This window comes from Puma concolor, chromosome B1 (genome assembly GCF_028749965.1).
Source record: "Puma concolor isolate L17-30 chromosome B1, mPumCon1.1.hap2, whole genome shotgun sequence".
Classification (NCBI taxonomy): domain Eukaryota; kingdom Metazoa; phylum Chordata; class Mammalia; order Carnivora; family Felidae; genus Puma; species Puma concolor.
Window position 1 is genome coordinate 64,377,964 of NC_141670.1, and position 16,513 is coordinate 64,394,476.

At 35.8% G+C, this 16,513-nt stretch overlaps 1 long non-coding RNA gene across 1 annotated transcript in view; it reads left to right on the top strand.

The window, feature by feature from the left end:
- The window catches only part of LOC147581672 (uncharacterized), a 53,225-nt gene extending 38,136 nt beyond the window's left edge, over window positions 1-15,089 (top strand). Inside the window, exons 3-4 of the long non-coding RNA XR_015249722.1 lie at window positions 1,169-1,229; window positions 14,709-15,089. This is a non-coding gene — a long non-coding RNA (uncharacterized LOC147581672). The remainder of the gene's footprint in view (window positions 1-1,168; window positions 1,230-14,708) is intronic.
- Window positions 15,090-16,513: the final 1,424 nt, after the last annotated feature.

The following is a 16,513-nucleotide window of genomic DNA, read 5'->3' on the forward strand; positions in this document are numbered from 1 at the left end:
GATCAATTCACAACTTTCAGGGAGAAATAATTTCATAAACTGGAAAAGAGAATTAAAGATGAAATATAATTCTAGAAAACAATTCAAGAAAAAAATTACTGAGTTTGAGAAAAACATCTTTTGATATCAAACTAAACTTAATTCTAGACCACACACAAATATTTTTCTTCTTTTTAAAAACTATTGGAAATTGAAATAATCATGGGCTTATTTGGAAATAATTTAATTACCTCGGATCACATATCAAGTCATAAACATCACCTGCATATTTAGTGGTTATAGAACTTAGAAATAAGATTTCATCAACCAACATTCTTAACCAGCCTATTCTAAAAGTTAGTAATTATATGCTTTATAACCTTCTCCATGTACTCTCTGCCTGTGAAGTTGTTACCCAAAATATTTTCAATAGAATTTGACAATTAAAATGGTGAAGTTTCAAATACATGATTAGAGAATCTCCTAATCTTTTGCATTGACCAGATCATTTCATATGGCTTACCACTAACCTGTGGAGTGAGATGATTACAGACCCATTGTTTCTACCTTGTTTTGCTCTCTGGAAGATGAACAGAGATGGCACCAGATTTGTATTTTTCAAATCCCGCACTCACTTTGTACAAATACAAATGCAGACAAAACATTGCTCTGAAATGTACTTTAGCAATGAACAAATGATAGATCTGAGACTCAGATAAAGCTATTTGCCTCAAGTTGTAAAGACAGCATTGGAGCTGAGACGAAAGCGAAGATTTCCTGGTTCTTAGTTCAGCGATCTCACAGCACACTGTTGAGGCATCAGAATTTGTTTTAATTGTGGGAAGTAAATATAAAAGTACTACACTGTGATTTTCAGAACTATTTATGGACTTCCATAGGACATAGTTTCCAAATTATTTTGGAAACTTAAGTTAACACCTGCTACTTTTAAATAAAGGAAAACATTTTCATTCTTTATAAAATTTTCCTGCTTCCACTAGAAGTGCCAAACAACAGTACACAAGCTGTCAGTATCTCCATTAAAAAAAATACAACAGAAAGGGGTTTAAAAAGTTTTATTAGGGAAATGAGGAGCTTAAGTAGAGCCCAAGTTGTGGCTCTGCTTTCTCCAGTTGGATGTGGTTGGTTACTAATTTCCATAGTTTGATCACCTTTTATATTCCCATAGGTACTACATTATACAGAAACCCCAAGAAGAGTGAGCAGCAAGTTAAACATCTTTTACTAAGGTTAGCATATTTAAAATGAAACAAGAAATGCATTTGGCTGGATTTCAGCATCTTTTCAGTGAATTGTTTCAATAGCAATGCTGTTGCCAGTGGATTTTAAATATTCTTAAAAGAGTTTACAGGTGCACACCAAAATTCTGTAACAGCCCATGGTCATTTGGAGCTCAGTGGGTAAGCGCTAATGTCAAGGGTTCTAGCCTGTATTTTCCCTGAAAGCACGAACACATGATATGATAGAACTTGAATTCACACTTGCCTTGTCAGATAGACCGAGGCACATAAAAGTTGGTTAGCGAGAAATGATATTGAACTTACCCTTTGCTTTCCCAGTAAAGAGAAGTTCTTATAGGAACTACTTGTTGGGAACCACAATTTGGCCTTGGCATCCTCAGGCCAAGCTGAAAATCTTAGCTGCTGTCTGACTGCAAATTGCCATTTTGAGTGGCTTGCATGCATAGTAACCATGAGTCCATACTTACTAGATACGATTCTAATTGCAGTTAGATGCATGATGACTGAAGTAGTGTATTATCAAGGAACCAGTGGTTTGCAAACCTACAAATATTTTTGTTGGCAACACTGCTGTGGTTTTTAAATTCTAGAAAAAAAATTAATGAGTAAGTTTTGGTGGGACATTTTCCTCTCACTACTGTCACTTGGTACAATGCAATGAGAATACACCCAGATCTTAAAATTGGGTACCTGTATCTTACCTCAGCTAGATAACAGTTCTCCCTGTTTACTTTGTGATGTGTCAGAGTTACAAACTTTCACTATAAAGGGCAAGATAGGAAATATTTTAGGTTTTCCAGGCTATGTGGTCTCTGTCACAACCACTAGACTCTGCTGTTATAGTGCAAAAGTAGCCACGTGCAGTAGGTAAATTAATGAGCGGGACTGTGTTCCAGTACAACTTTATCCACAAAATCAAGAGGTGGACTGGATTTGGCTGACGAGCGGTAGTTATAGTAACATATCTAGAGTGAGAAAACTCTTCTTAAAAAATCCCTAAATTTTAAAAGTCTCTTTGCTTCAACCCCTGGTAAAAGCATTCCATAGAATGAGTTTTGCAAAAATAGCTATTTTAACTTTATTTCAATTCATGGGATATGTGAACATATATTAAGGTTAGTTGGTGGGAAGTAAAAGAAAAAAAATTGGCCATTATTTTCTTCATTGAACAAATTTTAAGGGAGTATAAGAGTTGTGGGGTTTTTTTTGTTTTTTTTTGTTTTTTGTTTTTTTTTTGCAGAGATTACAAAATACATGTAACTGATTTGTCAATGTCAAAAGATAGAAGTAATGAATTTAGATCACTACAGTCAGGAAGTCTACTAAACAGAATGAATTATCCAGCCCATTAATTTAAGAATTGGCTTGTGTTGTGAGAACTTCTCTAGTTATTGATACTTTCATTTCTGTTTTGGTCAATAGAAGGATGACTTGCTATTAAAATTGACCTCTTAGATCTTGGGAAAAAAACACTAATTGATAATTCCTATTTTATTTTATTTTTTTTTTAATTTTTTTTTTAACGTTTTTATTTATTTTTGAGACAGCGAGAGACAGAGCATGAAGGGGGGAGGGGCAGAGAGAGAAGGAGACACAGAATCGGAAGCAGGCTCCAGGCCCTGAGCCATCAGCCCAGAGCCCGACGCGGGGCTCGAACTCACAGACCGTGAGATCGTGACCTGAGCTGAAGTCGGACACTTAACCGACTGCGCCACCCAGGCGCCCCGATAATTCCTATTTTAGAGGCATATGTTTTGTCATCTGAATTTGCTAAGAATTTGTAATACCACTAGGTAAATAAATAAGAATTGGCCAAGAACGTTGCTTATGGAAAGCCAGGGACCCTAGCAGATTTAAAAAAAAATCAGATATAGGAAAATTTGACGTATTCTGCCTCTATTCTGACATGCTATTTTTATGAATATTTCATTTGAGTTTTAGTCTCCATTTAGAGAATGGAAGTTAGGAGAGTATTGTTTCTAGATACACTATATTTGTGTTGTTATAACTTACATGACAAGTAGACTGACAAGGGCTGAGGAGGGTTAGGATCAAGAATGAAGTTGAAGGGTATGATGAAAATAATAGAACCAATATGCCTGATAGTTTAAATAAGTTTATTATAGGTTCAATTATGAGTGGAAAATTAATAGAAAAGTTTTGTTAAAAAAGGAACATGATAAGCAGGTATGTAAAACTTGATTTAATCATATTCCAGTTCTAGAAAAGGCAAGGTGTGATAGCCAACCTCTAGGATGGTGCTCAATGTTCCTGCCTTCTGGTATTCAGTCCCTGTGTTTAGTACCGTACCACAATGAATAAATACTGACCTATAGAATGTGTAAGAAATAATGATATGTGACTTTTTAGGCTAGATCATAAAAGGTGTTTTGACATCTGCTTTGCTCTCTTTTGGATTGCTCGTTTATTTTAAGGTCTATGTTTAAAGTGTGTAACATGATGATTTGATATACATATACACGATGAAATGATTACTCCTGTCAAGCTAATGAATGTATCATCCCCTCACATAGGTACCGTTTTGTGTGTGTGATAAGGGCATCTGAAATCTACAGTATTCCATACAACATTATCTAGAGTCACCATGCTATACATTAGATCTCTAGACTTATTAACCCTACATAACTGCAACTTTGTACCCACCCCACCCCCATAAACAGCTTCCATAACCACTGTTTAACTCTCTGCTTCTATGAGTTTCACTCTTTTTTTTTTATAGATTCCTCATATAAGAAAGATCATAAAGTATTCCTTTGTCTGGCTTATTTCCTTCAGGTTTATGTTGTCACAAATGGCAGGATTTCCTTTTTTTCTCATGGCTGAATAACATCCCAAGTGTGTGAGTAGGGGTGGGTGTGCGTGTATACATACAAATTTATATACATACATATACATATATATGGACATTTTCTTTATTTATTCCTCTGTTGACAGACATTTGGGGTTTTTTTTCATATCTTGGCTACTGTAAATAATGCCACAGTGAACATGAAAGTGCAGATATTTTAAGATACAGTTTTCATTTCTTTTAAATATATACCCAGAAGTGGGATTGCTGAATCAAATGGTAGTTCTATTTTTAATCTTTTGATGAACTTTATACTATTTTCCAGAGTGGCTGCACCAATTTACATTCCCACCAACAATGTACAGAAGTTCCCTTTTCTTGACATTCTGGCCAGCACTTGTTATCTTTTCTCTTTAGGATCATAGCCATTTAAGTGTGAGATGATATTTGTCTATAGTTTTGTGGGGGCAGAGAGGGTACTTTTAAGATTACTTTTCTTCATCACTGATTTTTAAAAATTTGTTTATGATGTGTCTTGATGAAACATTTTTCATATACCTTGTTCTTGAGGTTTGTTGAGATTCTGGGTCTGAGGGCTTAAAATTTTCACCAAATTTGGGAAGATATCAGCCATTTTTTCTTCCAACTTTTTTTAAAAAAAATATTTAAATCCAAGTTAGTTAACATATATATAACACCCAATGCTCATCCAAACAAGTGCCTTGCTTAATGCCCATCACCCATTTATCTCATCCCCCCACCCAACACCCCTCCAACAACCCTGTTTGTTCTCTATATTTAACAGTCTCTTAAGGTTTGCCTTCTTCTCTCTTTTTATCTTACTTTTCTTTCCCTTCCCTATGTTCACCTGTTTTGTTTCTTAAATTCCACATATGAATGAAATCATATGATATTTGTCTTTCTCTGACTTCTTTTGCTTAGCATAATACGTTCTAGTTCCATCCATGTTGTTGCAAATAGCAGGATTTCATTCTTTTTGATCACCGAGTAATATTCTATTTGTGTGTGTGTGTGTGTGTGTGTGTGTGTGTGTGTGTGTGTGTGTGTGTACACACCACATCTTCTTCATCCATTCATTAGTCGATGGGCATTTAAGCTCTTCCCATAGTTTGGCTATTGTTGATAGTGCTACTGTAGACATTGGTGTGCATGTGCCCCTTCAAATCAGAATTTTTGTATCCTTTGGATAAATACCTAGTAGTACAATTGCTGGGTTGTAGGGTAATTATATTTTTAATTTTTTGAGGAATCTCCATACTGTTTTCTTCAGAGAGGCTGTACCAGTTTGTATTCCCATTAGCAGTGTGAAAGTGTTTCCCTTTCTTTGCATCCTTGCCAGCATCTATTATTTCCTGAGTTAATTTTAGCCATTCTGATAGGTGTGAGGTGGTATCTCATCATGGTTTTGATTTGTATTTCACTGATGATGAGTGACATTGAGCATGTTTTCACATATCTGTTAGCCATCTAGATGTCTTCTTTGGAAAAGTGTCTACTCATGTCTTTTGCCCATTTCTTCACTGGATTATTTGTTTTTTTGGATGTTGAGTTTGGTAAATTCTTTATAGATTGTGGATGCTCTTTATCTGATATGTCATTTACAATATCTTTTCCCATTCCATTGGTATCCTTTTAGTTTTATTGATTGTTTCCTTCACTGCACAGAAGCCTTTTATCTTGATGAGGTCCCAATAGTTTATTTTGCTTTTGTTTCGCCTCTGGAGACGTGTTTAGTAAGAAGTTGCTGCAGCCAAGGTCAAAGAGGTTGTTGCCTGTTCTCTCCTCTAGGATTTTGATGGTATCCTGCCTCACAAGTAGTTCTTCATCAATTTTGAGTTTATTTTGGTGTATGGTGTAAGAAAGTGGTCCAGGTTCATTCTTCTGCGTGTCGTTGTCCAGTTTTCCAACACCATTTGCTGAAGAGACAGTCTTTTTTTCCACTGGATATTCTTTCCTATTTTGTCAAAGATTAGTTGGCCATACACTTGTGGGTCCATTTCTGGGTTTTCTATTCTGTTCCATTGATTTATGTGTTGGTTTTTGTGCCAATACCATAATGTCTTGAAGTCCAAAATAGTGATGCTTCAGCTTTGGTCTTCTTTTTCAACATTTCAACATTATTTCTTTTTCAACATTACAACGTTCAACATTACTCTATTTGGGGTCTTTTCTAGTTCCATGCAAATTTTAGAATTATTTGGTATAGCCCTGTGAAGAATGCTGATTTTATTTCGGTAGGGATTGCATTGAAGGTGTAGATTGTTTTCAGTAGTGTCAACATTTTAACAATATTTGTTCTTCCAGTCCATGAGCATGGAATGTTTTTCAACTTGTGTCTTCTTCAACTTCTTTCATAAGCTTTCTATAGTTTTCAGTGTATAGATTTTTCACCTCTTTGGTTAGGTTAATTCCTAGGTATTTTATTGTTTTTGGTGCAATTGTAGATGGGATTGATTCCTTATTTTCTCTTTCTGCTGCTTCATTATTGGTGTATAGAAATGCAACCAACTTCTGTACATTGGTTTTATATCCTACGACTTTGCTGAATTCATGGATCAATTCTAGCAGGTTTGTTGGTGGAGTCTTTCAGGTTTTCCATGTAGAGAATCATATCATCTATGAAGAGTGAAAATTTGACTTCTTCCTTGCCTATCTGGATGCTTTTTATTTCTTTGTGTTGTCTGATTGCTGAAGCTAGGACTTCCAACACTAGGCTGAACAGCAGTGGTGAGAGTGGACGTCCTTGTCGTGTTCCTGACCTCAGGGGTAAAGTTCTCAGTTTTTCCCCCAGGGATGATGATATTAGCTGTGGCTCTTTCATATATGGCCTTTCTGATCTTGAGGTATGTTCTTTCTACCCCTACTTTCTTGAAAGTTTTTATCAAGAAAGGGTGCTGTATTTTGTCAACTATTGAGAGGATCATGTGGTTCTTGTCCTTTGTTTTATTAATGTGATGTATCATGTTGATTGATTTGTGAATATTGAACCAGCCCAGCAGCCCAGGAATAAATCCAACTTGATCATTTGAATACTTTTTTTTTAAGGCATTTCTGGATCCATTTTGCTAGTATCTTTTTGATAATTTTTGCATCCAGGTTCATCAGGGAAATTGGTCTATAGTTCTCCTTTTTAGTGGGGTCTTTGGTTTTAGAATCAAGGTAATGCTGGCCTCATACAATGAGTTTAGAAGTTTTCTTTCCATTTCTATTTTTTGGAACAGCTTCAAAAGAATAGGTATTGATTCTCCTCCTCCTCCTCCTCCTCCTCCTCCTCCTCCTCCTCCTCCTCCTCCTTTTAGTATTGACTTTTCTTTAAATGTTTGGTAGAATTCCCTTGGGAAGCCACCTGACCCTGGACTTTTGTTTCTTGGGAGGTTTTTTAGTACTGATTCAATTTCTTTACTGGTTATGGGTCTGTTCAAATCTTCTATTTCTTCCTGTTTCAGTTTTGGTAGTTTATATGTTTGTAGGAATTTGTTCATTTCTTCCAGATTGCCCAATTTGTTGACATCTAATTGCTCATAATATTCTCTTAGTATTATTTTGTGTTTCTGCTATGTTGGTTGTGATCTCTCCTCTTTCATTCGTGATTTTATTTATTTGGGTCCTTTCCTTTTTCTTTTTGATAAATCTGGCTAGGCAATGGACAGTTCATCTAAGCAGAAAATCAACAAGGAAACAATGGCTTTGAATGACACACTGGACCAGAGGGACTTAACAGATATATTCAGAACATTTAATCTTAAAGCAGAAAAATACACATTTTTCTCAAGTGCACATGGAACATTCTCTAGAATAGATCACATACTAGGTCACAGATCAGTCCTCAGCAAGTACAAAAAGATCTAGATCATACCCTGCACATGTTCAGACCATAACACTACAAAATGTGAGGTCAAACACAGGAAAAATTTTGGAAAGACCACAAATACTTGGAAATTAAAGAACATCCTTCTAAAGAATAAATGGGTTACCCAATAAATTAAAGACAAAATTAAAAAGTACATGGAAGCCAATGAAAATAAAAACACGACAGTCTTAAACTTTTGGAATGAGGCAAAGACAGTCATAAGAGGGAAGTAAGTATATAGCAATCCAGGCCTTCCTAAAGAAGGAAGAAATGTCTCAAATACACCATCTAACCTTACAACTAAAGGAGCTGGAAAAAAACCAGCAAATAAGGCCCAAAACCAGCAGAAGGGAAATAAAGAGCAGAAATCAATGGTATTGAAATCAGAAAAACAGTAGAAAAGATTAAAAAAAAAAAACCAGGAGCTTGTTTTTTGAAAGAATTAACAAAATTGATAAACTCGTAGGCAGATCTATCAAAAAGAAAAAGGAAACGACCCAAATAAGTAAAATCTTCAATTTTCATTCTGCTCCCCTCCCGACTTCCATGGGTCAGGCTCATTTTTTCTCATTCCATAGCTCATGTCACAGTTTTTTTTCTTAGTTTTATTTCTTTCATTTTAGATAGCTTCTATTACAATGTCTTTATAATCATTAATATTTTCTTATGCAGTGTTTAATCTACTGTTAATTTCATTCAGTGTATTTTTTCCATGTATTTCTTTTTCATTTCCAGAAGTTTGATCTGGATTCTTTTTTTTTTTTTTTTTTTTAATTTTTTTTTTCAACGTTTATTTATTTTTGGGACAGACAGAGACAGAGCATGAACGGGGGAGGGGCAGAGACAGAGGGAGACACAGAATCGGAAACAGGCTCCAGGCTCTGAGCCATCAGCCCAGAGCCTGACGCGGGGCTCGAACTCATGGACCGTGAGATCGTGACCTGGCTGAAGTCGGACGCTTAACCGACTGCGCCACCCAGGCACCCCTGATCTGGATTCTTTACTTGTCTTCCATGTTTCTTATTATGCTCATACTTTTCTCTACCTTCTTGAATATATGGAGCATATTTATAATAGCTGTTTCGGCATTCTTGTTTATTAATTCAGTTTATCATCTGTATCATTTTTGCATCCCCTATAGTTATTTACTCATTGCACATTGTGTGTTCCTGCTTCTTTGCATACCTGTTATTTTCTGATCGAATTCTAAACTAGACATTGCAAATTTTACCTATTACGTGCCAGAGATATTGTTTTGATTTCTTTAAATATTTTTTTTGCCTTTATTCTGGGGTAGAATTAAGTTACTCGGAAATAATTTGATCCTTCTAAGTCTTATTTAGAAGTTTTGTTAGATGGTCCAGGACAGCTTTTAATCTGGGCTAATTTCATATCAGCACTATGGCACAATATCCTTATAAAGACTCTTCGTGATGCCTCATGTGTTAGAAAGTCTCTCCATTCTGGCTGGTTAGAACATGAACTATTCTTGGTCCTTTTTAAGCTCTATGGATTTCTACTCCTTTTGAGTGGTTCTTTCCCCAGAGACAGAGTTTCTCTAATGACATGCACTGATCAGTGATCAAGTAAAGACACAAAGAGGACCCCATGCTTATCCCCACAACCTTCTTCCTCCTCCCACCCCTCCGTGCAACGCTCTCCTCTTCAATTCTCTACCTTAACAGTTTTAGCTACTGCCTTTCTGAACCCTGAACTTTGTCTTCTCAACTCAAGAAAACCACTGAGTTCTGTTTGGGTTCCCCCTCTCTATACTGCAACTTGAAAACTCTCTCCTGGCAGTAAGCTGGGGCATTTTCAGCTTTCACTTTGTGTTTTTCTTCTCTCTCAATGCTGCTTGTTGTTTCATATATTTTGTCTAAGTCTTTTAGGTGAGAGGGAATGTCTAGTCCCTGCCATTCCTTAATGAATGAAAGCAGAAATTCTGGGCCTGAGGTTTTGATGGGATGTGGGAGGAGATTTTCTTGTGATGTAATTTTATATCTAGGATATGAGGTAAGGCTGTACTATAAGGCAATGTCCCTTAAAAGTAAAATCAATTTTAATATGTTTTTCAAGTATATTGATTCTTGACTCTCATACCTTAAGTGGATTGTTAGGAAGATTATAATTGGCAATTATTTGCCTCATTAAGTAACTGTAATTTTCTGTTTTAGCATCATAGTATTTGTTATTAACTGATGAATTGAAGAAAATGTTATTTTTTCCTGTTTCATATTTGTAATAATATATTTAAAAAATTCCATTAGTTAGGGGCATCTGGGTGGCTCAGTTGGTTAAGCATCCAACTTCGGCCTAGGTCATGATCTCACCGTTCCCAAGTTTGAGCCCCACGTCAGGCTCTGTGCTGACAGCTCAAAGCCTGGAGCCTGTTTCAGATTCTGTGTCTCCCTCTCTCTCCCTCTCTCTCTCTGCCCCTCCCCCACTCACACTCTGTCTCTCTCTCTCTCTCTCTCAAAAATAAATAAACATTAAAAAATTTCATTAGTTGGGGCTCTTGGGTGGCTCAGTCGTTTGGGTGTCCAACTTCGGCTCAGGTCATGATCTTGCAGTTCGTGGGTTCGAGCCGCATCCCCCCCCCGCCTCCCGCTGGGCTCTGTGCTGACAGCTCGGAGCCTTGGAGCCTGCTTTGGATTCTGTGTCTCCCTCTCTCTCTGCCCTCTTCCACTCATGCTCTGTATCTCTCTCTCTCAAGAATAAATAAACATTAAAAAAATTCCATTAGTTAAAATTTTTAATTAATTGTATTATTTTTATTGGTAAATTTTCTTTAAGTACTAATTATATTTCTTAAATTCTAAAACGCTAAAACTATTGATTTATGATTTGGCTGACAATATATGGTTATGTTCTCTAAACAAGATGCCTGGATCAATTGTGTGTAACCATATGTAATTCTAAAGTTCTCCAGGAAATACTAGCTTTGGGGCACAAGTGAAATCACATTTATTTTTTTATACCCCAATTCTGATGATTCTTGACAATAGCTTCATGTTCAAGCAGTGTCTCAAAGCATATCTCAGCTATTTCTGGGAACCCCCAAGGCATGTCTCATAATGCCTATAAACCAATCTTAATGCCAATGAATCACCTGCAGTTCATCATATAGCATCCACCATTTTTGACATCCACTGTGTATAAAGTCACTCTATGAAGCCACTCTGCTGATACAGCTGATGGCACTCATGGTGAAAATATCACAGTCCTTGCCAAGAGCATCATCTCATGATTCTTAGAGTAATAGCACAGGATTAGTTTCTATAGGGAAGTGTTTGGAGTGTTTCCCCAAATCTCTCTTAAAATAGGTCAATTTCTGGCATTCATTCTTCACACAGAATCTCATCAAGTATTTTATGAAAAATAGTTTCATCAGCTTCTAGCCTTTACTTCTTTAATCAATGTGATTCGAACTGGCCTAAGGGAGCCTAAAGGGTAAGAGATATAATAAATTTACTTAATTTCCTTTTCACTTTCCTCCCTAGGGAAACTTGACCTAACCAAGCTACTACCTCCTTCTGCATTACAAAATAATCTCCATGTGTATTAAAGTATACAAATATGTACTAAAAGAAGATAGGTGCTATTCCCACCAAGTCATATTGTCCAGGTACTTTTAGAAAATTGATACCAGAGAAGCTTTAAACAAATACATTATAAAATTTCTAGTTTCTATTAGTTATGGATAATTAATCCTATTTTTGAAAAACCAGTATGTATCAATAATTGGGCCTTTTCCAATATCTAGGTTGTTCAGTTTATTTTCCTGAATAATGATCCATTGTTCTAAGTGCTTTAAATGTATTAGCCTATTTCTCACAATAACTTTATGCATTAGAAGCTTTCATATTTCCATCTCCCAACTTGCCTGAGTTACCAAGGTAGAAAGTGAGGAGCTATAATCAGAGCTGTGTTAGTCTTGCTATGATGCTCTGCCACTCTAAAGAGGAAGTAAATTCTATAAAGATTTAACTTGATTATAATTTTGACCCCCACTTTGAACACTTGTGCATAAATTTTTTGTACCTTTATTACCTGCTTGTCCTTTAAAAATTATAAATAGTCACTCATCTGTGGAATTTAAGAAATAAAACAAATGAGGAAAGGGGAAAAAAGAGTGAGAAACCAAGAAGTAGATTTTTTTTATTAATTTAATTGTTTTTAATTTTACATCCAGATTAGTTAGCATATAGTGCAACAATGATTTCAGGAGTAGATTCCTTAATGCCCCTTAACCATTTAGACCATCCCCCCTCTCACAACCCCTCCAGTAACCTTCTGTTTGTTCTCCATATTTATGAGTCTCTTATGTTTTGTCCCCCTCCCTATTTTTATATTATTTTTGTTTCCCTTCCCTTATGTTCATCTGTTTTGTCTCTTAAAGTCCTCATATGAGTGAAGTCATATGATATTTGTCTTTCTTTGACTGACTAATTTCACTTAGCATAATACCCTCCAGTTGCATCCACGTAGTTGGAAATGGCAAGATTTCCTTCTTTTTGATTGCCGAGTAATACTCCATTATATATATATATATATATATATATATATATATATATATATATATATACCACCTCTTCTTTATCCATTCATCCATCGATGTACATTTGGGCTCTTTCCATGCTTTGGCTATTGTTGATGGTGCTGCTATAAACATTGGGGTGCATGTGCCCCTTTGAAACAGCACACCTGTATCCCTTGGATAAATACCTAGTAGTGCAATTGCTGGGTTGTAGGGTAGTTCTCCATACTGTTCTCCAAAGTGGCTGCACCAGCTTGCATTCCCACCAACAATGCAAAAGAGATCCCCTTTCTCTGCATCCTCACCAACATCTGTTGTTGCCTGAGGTGTTAATGTTAGTGTTCTGACAGGTTTGAGGTGGTACCTCATTGTGGTTTTGATTTGTATTTCCCTGATGATGAGTGATGTTGAGCATTTTTTCATGTGTCAGTTGGCCATCTGGATGTCTTCTTTGGAGAAGTGTCTATTCATGTCTTTTGCCCATTTCTTCACTGGATTATTTATTTTTTGGGTGTTAGTTTGAGAAGTTATTTATAGATTTTGGATACTAACCCTTTATGTGATATGTCATCCTGTCGGTTGCCTTTTAGTTTTGCTGATTGTTTCCTTCACTGTGCAGAAGCCTTTTATTTTGATGAGGTCCCAGTAGTTCATTTTTGCTTTTGTTTCCCTTGCCTCTGGAGACATATCAAGTCAGAACCCAACTGCCATTGTAGACTTGTAAAGTTCACCTTAAGCTTTTAGTTTTCATTCTGATCTCCAATTTCTCACCAGAAGTGTAAGAATTAAAGAGAAAATGTAGTATAATTCAATCTTTTTTGGAGAACCTCTATTATTGCTCATGCTCCCCAGGACTTCTGGTTGCATGAAGGGAGTGAAACCAGTTTTTACAAATCCATGTATCCTTTCTTGACCAAAATTTAGTGCCACAAAATGAAGGTGGGGATTTGCAGACCATTAAGCTCAAACTTAAGCACCATCTTGTCTTTTTCATTAAGAAGGAAAAATGCATCCTATGTTCCCAGCTTGATAAAATAGACTACTGCCTTCTAATTGGTCATTTTAATAAAAGAAAGTGACTTGTAATCATACAAGCTTCAGCTATTAAAAAATGTTGCTTCAGTAACTGTTGTTATACGTGCCTGCTCTAATGAGCTTTCCTAGATCTCTATGTGGTAGGAGATTCATTTGGGCCATTTAAAGTCAATTCTATGAACCTTTAAACATGCAAAATGATGTTAGTACCCTATCCTGTGGTTTCTAAATTTTAAACTAATGCTGAAATGGTTTTTATTGAGTTAATTGGCTCAAATATGAAGTTTCTAATTACCAAGTGCATACAGTATGTAGGGGAAAAAAGATGAAAATCTGCTTTTATAGAATAAGATAAAGCTCTTTACAGCTTCAGTTGGCTAGCTGTTCAGAAATTAAAGAATGTAACAGTGAAAAACCCAGGAAATACTCCTCTTCCTGGAGTATATTTATTATCTAGTTTTCTAAAACCCTTATGGAATTTCCAATATGACAGTTTTAAAAGGCTGGGTCTGAAGTCAACATACCGACATTTATATCACAGCTCTGTTACTCACCTGTCATGCAAAAATGGCATTATTTAACTCCCTTTAGATCTGATTTTGTGGTCTATAACAAACTTCTTCAGGTTGTTGTAGTCACCAAATGGGAAGGTGTGTACGAAAACACTCTGTAAGCTTAACAAGGTTTATACTGGTATCAAATTTTTTCCCTGTATTTTCAAAACTAGAAAACAGAATTGGCTTATTTTGAGAAAAGTTATTAGGTATTTTGTGAGGAAAATGAGGCAAACATATTCCTATCAAGAAGTCATCATTACTTAACCACAAAGAGCCTGTACAGCTTGGAAGGGCATCTTGACTATGACTCAAGTTGACGATCTTTGTGCCTTTGAGCTTTGTCCATCATAGAGTGTGCAATCAGACAGAAGTCTTTTTGCCAGATTCACTTGCTAAGTGACCACGTACCTCTGAATTTGAAATATCTACAGTTACATGTATTTGTTGAGGACTTGTTGGTTTTTATATAATGTACTCTTGCTCACATATTCATGTATATGCAAATTATAATCATCCTTTTTTTTCTCTTCTTTTTTCTTCTTATTTTAGTTAAAGAATACTATTTGCATTGAGTAATATGTGGCCATATATGTGAAATTATACAATAAGAAAATTCTTTCATGGCATAACTTGAACCGACATTATTTTCTTCCAACAGGGCTGCCTTTCTTTTAACTATCTTTCTGTATCCTGGAGCTCATTGGTCTTACTGTGGCATTCTTCTGCAAAGGTAGTCTGATTTCATTAAGTGAGAGAGTGACAGGATGTTTCCTGAGACGTGTTTTGCCAATAGGAATACAGCATACAATGCATAAGGTATGTATTAAAAAATCATCAGAAATGCTATATAGGTATAAGTCACTACATCAAAACATATTTCTGTTCAAAACAATATATTTTTATTCAGTCCAGAAATACTTTTTGAATATATGTCAAAAGTTTTAAGGTGTTAATATCACATTGTATTCTTTAGCTACTCAAGAAGATAGGCATTGTCCCTTAGTTAACACATTTGATTTTCTTTGGGTTTTAAAATAAAAATTAATATACTCACTTTATTAAAATTTCAATATTACACAAGATTGACATAAAATGGAAAGTAAAGATCTCCTTCCTCCCTCCAAAATTTCTATTAACACTCCTCAGAAATAGCCACCCTTAACAGTTTTTTTGTGTATCTTTTCAAAATGTGTGTGTGTGTGTGTGTGTGTGTGTGTGTGTGTGTGTGTGTTTAGTGTTTGTTCAGACTGCTATAACAAAATCCTTAGACTGAGTGCATTAAATAACAGACATTTGAGACATTTATTTACCACAGGTCTGGAGGCTGGGAAGTATAAGATCAACGTTCCATACTTTTTGGTTTCTGGTGAAAATTCTCTTCCTGGCTTGTGGATGGTTGCCTTCTCACTGTGTCCTAAAATGGTGGAGAGAGAAATCTCTCTCTTCCTCTTCCTATAAAGTCACTAATCCCATCATGAGAGATTACTCTCAAGATCTCATTTTACACTGACTGCCTTTCAAAGTTCTCATCTCTGAATGTCATCCCATTGGGTTAGGACTTCAACATACAAATTTGGGGGAGGACACAATTCAGTCCATAGTGTGATAGGTAGATACACACACATATATATGTAAAGGTATCAAATATATATATAAAACACTTGAAGATATATGTAAATATATGAAATATATTATAAATATGTGTATACATAAAAATATTTGAATTTGAAAAAACATTTGAAGTATATAATAATTTCAATCATGTGCTAACAATTATAAAGCATTGTGATTTTTCACTGTAGTAATTTTTAAAAATTTTATTTTTTATATTTGAGAGAGAGGGAGAGAGAGACAGTGCACAAGCAGGGGGAGGGGCAGAGAGAGACAGAGAATCTGAAGGAGGCTCCAGGCTCTGAACTGTCAGCCCAGAGCCCATGCAGGGCTCGAACTCATGTTTAGCAGACTGAGCCACCCAGGCACCTCTAAAAATTTTATTTTTTAAAGCACTTGTAGGTTAACAGAAAAATTGAGTGGGAGGTATAGAGATTTCCCATATACCCCCTGCCCCCTCACATGTATAACCTCCCCCATTATCAACATCCCCTACCAGAGTGGTACATTTACTACAATTAATAGACGTATTGACACATAATTATTTCCCAGAGTTCATAATTGAAATGGGGTTCATTCTTAGTCTTATGCATTCTATGGGTTTGGACAAACTTAGAATTACATGTAACTACCATTATAGTATCATACAGAGTAGTTCAACTGCTCTGAAAATTCTTTGTGTTCTATTTATTCATCCTTCCCTCTCCCCTAATACCTGGCAATCATTGATCTTTTACCTGTCCCCAGAGTTTTGCTTTTCCAGAATGTCATGTAGTTGGAATCAGGCAGTATGTAGTCTTTCAGTTTGGCTTCTATCATTTAGTAATATGCATTTAGGTTTCTTCCATGTCT